At 47.9% G+C, this 4,246-nt stretch overlaps 1 non-coding gene across 1 annotated transcript; it reads left to right on the top strand.

The window, feature by feature from the left end:
* The first annotated feature begins 3,051 nt into the window (after positions 1-3,051).
* On the top strand, positions 3,052-3,124 carry Trnaa-agc (transfer RNA alanine (anticodon AGC)). The gene has a single exon. It is a non-coding gene; the product is annotated as a tRNA-Ala (tRNA).
* The last annotated feature ends 1,122 nt before the right edge of the window (positions 3,125-4,246 follow it).

The raw sequence follows: 4,246 nt of genomic DNA on the forward strand, positions 1-4,246 counted from the left end.
AGCCACTGAGCAACCACGGCGGGTACAGATTCGTAGTGCATGCTCGCGATAAAGTGCAAAGCTTGATTTTAGGTTCGCTTGTTCTCTGGACTGAAAAGAGCGTGCAGAGTTTGCGCCTTCGCCGAACGAAAATGTGTTAAGGCAACAACAATGAGAAAGTGCGCGCCGGCTGCGCATTTATCCGCATGTACAGCGGCAACAGCTGATCGAGCAAGTCGGTGCGCTGCTGCAGGCCATGTTAAACGTACCAAACTGACCAGGTTGTAATATTTCGGCAATCCTGGCGAGGCCAGCGTGACGTATCCAACATCGCCGGCTGCTGTCTCGCACGCTCGAAACACCGGACTATCTATCCGCGCCTTAACAGTGACACAAAGCAGCAGAAACGTGCTTGTACTTTTCCGACTATCCAACAGTGCACGAGTACTTCGGTTCCACGACCAATGGGTTCAAGAATACATTGGTGATTTTCATCAGCATCTCGCGCAGGTCCGCTGTCACGCCAGATGTTTGCACACACCGTGTGACCACTTCAGCTTCATTACCCACTGTGCCTCTCTCAGATCGGCTAAAATGATTTGATCGGCGTAAGCTACTCGTTTTCCTTCCACAAAACAGCGCAAACCGGCATCACACTGCACGAAAATCATCAAACTACTGTGTACTATGCATCAAACACAGCGGTTTCGGCGACGCGGGGACCTCCGTATAACCGCGATGTTGCACAGTGTAGCCAGACGCGGCCAATTTTCGCAGCGCCCCCTGCAGTTCATTTGAGTTGCGAATATGGACGTCTAGCCACAGAAGGTGGGGATGGACGCCTGCTGGGACTGCAACACAAAGACCTCCCTCTCCCCCCGCGGCCCAGCCCCTTTATTAAGAAGGGAAATAAAAGTTTATTCATTCATTCATTCATTCATTCATTCATTCATTCATTCATTCATTCATTCATTCATTCATCAGCGTAATATCTTTCCAGGATTGCGTGCCTGTCTGTAAGAGGGGAGGGGGGGGGGGGGGGAGGGGGCTCTGGAATAATTTTTGTGGGGGGGTCGGGATCCTCCTGGGGGTGTTGGGGGCGGGATGGGGGGGGGGGGAGGGGGGGATGTATAAATCCCTGCTTCACTCCCTTCTGGACGCATTATTTCGTAATAAAGCGGATTCTCATATGCGGTTTCTATTGGTAGCTGCGGTCGGAACGCAGCGTAGACACCACGGCCACCGCGGGGTGCCGCCACGAGTCCATGGCTAAGGGCACTGCGTCTCGCAGAGGACAACCGCGTTTGCCTTACGTTTAGGCGTCGTAGGCATCAAAATCTGAAGTCGTGGCGTCTATGTTAGCATCCAAAATGCAATTTGAACTGCGCGCCACGGTAACATTTAGAAGGCGGAGCGTTGTGGCCACGCCCTCTACCACCGTAGCCTTCGCCGCGTAAGGCATTGAAGAAGGCACGGAAGCACAGCGGAGGCAGTTTTGATTGCCAACAACTCATCTTCTGCTGAACGCATTGAAATACTTTTTGCGGCAAAGCATTTCTGAAATAGCCTATTTTCACTTCAATTGCCTTTCTCTACTTAGATAAAAAGTAGTTCAGGGCCTCTTTAATAATGCAATGACACGTGATGTAATCGACAATAATATACAATATAAATATCATGTAACACAAGCGCAAAGCAATTTCTTTTCAGACTGTCGAACTAAGCAAGGTCGAATGGATGCATATACAGCCGTTTAAATATCAAGCACAAAATAAAAAGAAAAGCAAAACTGAATAATTACTCAAAATTCATTACCACATGAATAACATAACGGCCCCTTCTTTGACAGTATATGGTTCATCATAGCATCTTGGAGAGCAAATCTACGAATGTGTCACAGTAATTTCCTCAATAAACCTTGGAAGTCGATTCCATTCGCTGGCTGCTGAATGAAGAAATCAGAACTGCAGCCTGCAGTCCTTCCGCGCTGTGGATGCCATTTTTGCAAAGGACGAAGCGCTACCCAGTAAGGAGTGCTCCGCGGTGTGCCACTACATGTATGAATTTAGCCTCTGTCAAGTCAATTGATTATTGTGCTTTTTAAATGCAAATTAATGTCTCTGCAGCAGCGTTGCAATCATTTTTCTGTTCTCTGCACGTTTTCATTCGAACAAGTGGAGAACTGTTTTCAGTATCATAGAGCCTCAATAAATATTTATAATAAAGAACGAAGCAACATCGCCCTTTAAATCGCGCTGCGACCTGCAAGACCACTTGTCAAGGTCATTTAGTCGTCCAACGGGCGCCGAACTGTGGCACTACATCCGCGCTCGCGGGTCCCGTTGCGTTCGCTCTGCTGCACGGAACTACGGAAACAGGGTATATACGTACATCGGAATATCAACCAGTCGCCTTGTTTGTTTGAAACTATGGCGAACAATAGGACAAAACGAATGCATGTTGTGAGTGTTAGCGGTTCTTTTTGAAACGATGTTCTTCGCTATGGCTTCGAATCGAAGCGGCTATTATAGCCTAGCGGTGCTTCCGGCATGGTGTCGATCAAGGGGCTCTAGCCAGGCTGGCTGGGTGGCGGTGAACCGTGTCGCAGCGTGCCATTGTGAAACACTGCAATTAGGAATGGATAGATGAAGCGAACTCGATGCTGAGTTGTTTGTTGTTGCAGTGTAAGCTAAATTAAAATTAAATTCTGAGGTAATACGTGCCAAAACCACGATTTGATTATGAGGCACGTCGTAGTGTGGGACTCCGGAAATTTAGACCACCTGGAGACCTTTAACGTGGCCCCAATGCATGCAACACGGGCGTTTTTGCATTTCGCCACCATCGAAATGCTGCCGCGCCGCGGCCGGGATTTGATCCTGCGACCCCGTGCTCAGCAGCGCAACACCATAGCCGCTAAGCCACCACAGCGGGTGCAATTTAAGCTCTCTAGTTCAGGTATTAATGGCCGGCGGCATTAATCAAATATTGGCACGAGCTAAAAATAGAGCACTGAACTCAACATCCACGCCGTCGCGATATTACTGTTCATTTTGGCAGACAGGAGTCGTCGGGGGTGTAGCTCAGATGGTAGAGCGCTCGCTTAGCATGCGAGAGGTACGGGGATCGATACCCCGCACCTCCAATCAACTTTTTTTTTTTGTCCAATCTTTCTTTTTTTTCTGTGCTGCATTTGGCGACATTCAGAGAGCATGCAAATCGCTTGTCAATTCTCTCAATCATACAATCAGGTTTTATTTCCCGTATAACCCCCTCACTACCCCCACCACCTCCTCTTCCTCTTTTCTGTTTGTCGCTGAGTCATGTTAGATATGGGTAGAACTATAAACCGAAGATAGCCGTTACCATTACCTTTCTTTCTTTCACTTTTTTTTTTTTCGCACGTATTGCAATACTTAGCCGCTGGGACTCTACTTGTATTGTCCAAACAAATATGTAACTTAGGAGAGCCTTCATCTTTGAATCGGGGTATAATTATGCCCAACCGCGTTGCATTAACACGCATCTTTCAGTGCTTGAATCTGCGTGCAATTTCTTTTATTATTACTCTTTTTTTTTTTTTTTTTCCAGTGTGCACTGAGATACAAGCTTGCTTCCGTAACCTGCTGGCCCAGTGTTTCATTCGTGCGGTAAAACCTCTCGCGCGTAAGTCTTAAGGGCACAGTTATGAAAACGATTATGACGCGGTAACATGTGGTAAAATAAAGGAAAAGAAACGAAGCGGGGTCTGGCCCTTTTACTAACGTTCTACTGCATCTCATGTGGAACTAGCGAAAGAGCAAGGAAAGAGACCGGCTTGCGATATTTCGAGCACACAGAGTGCATACCAGGGTATTTCACGTTACGCGAAAACAATGAGTACGGACTCAGTCCGGGTTAATTCCATGAATAAGCCGAAGTCGACTAACGTTCCTACGAAGTTTGTGCTTCCTCGTCTTTCAGTGCGAAGCGCGTATTTTCTGCACCCGGAAAAGCGCGGAGACCGCAGCGGCTCCCGAGATCACTGACCCTGCTGTTGATGGTTCGCCGGTAGGACGGAAGATGGCAGGAGCTGTCCGCTGATCGCACAAATTTGAACGACTCGCTAACTCAGTTTTGTAAACATTGAGTGAAACCATGTGATACCGCCCTGCTCGTCAAAGTGGCAGCCATGCAAATGGGATTTAAGCTTCAGCGCGCTTTGTTGAAAAGCTTTGCAGCCCTAGTTAAACGCGGTGTGGATGGCAATGAATTAATCGGGGTTACA

This window comes from Dermacentor silvarum, chromosome 8 (genome assembly GCF_013339745.2).
Source record: "Dermacentor silvarum isolate Dsil-2018 chromosome 8, BIME_Dsil_1.4, whole genome shotgun sequence".
NCBI classification, from domain to species: domain Eukaryota; kingdom Metazoa; phylum Arthropoda; class Arachnida; order Ixodida; family Ixodidae; genus Dermacentor; species Dermacentor silvarum.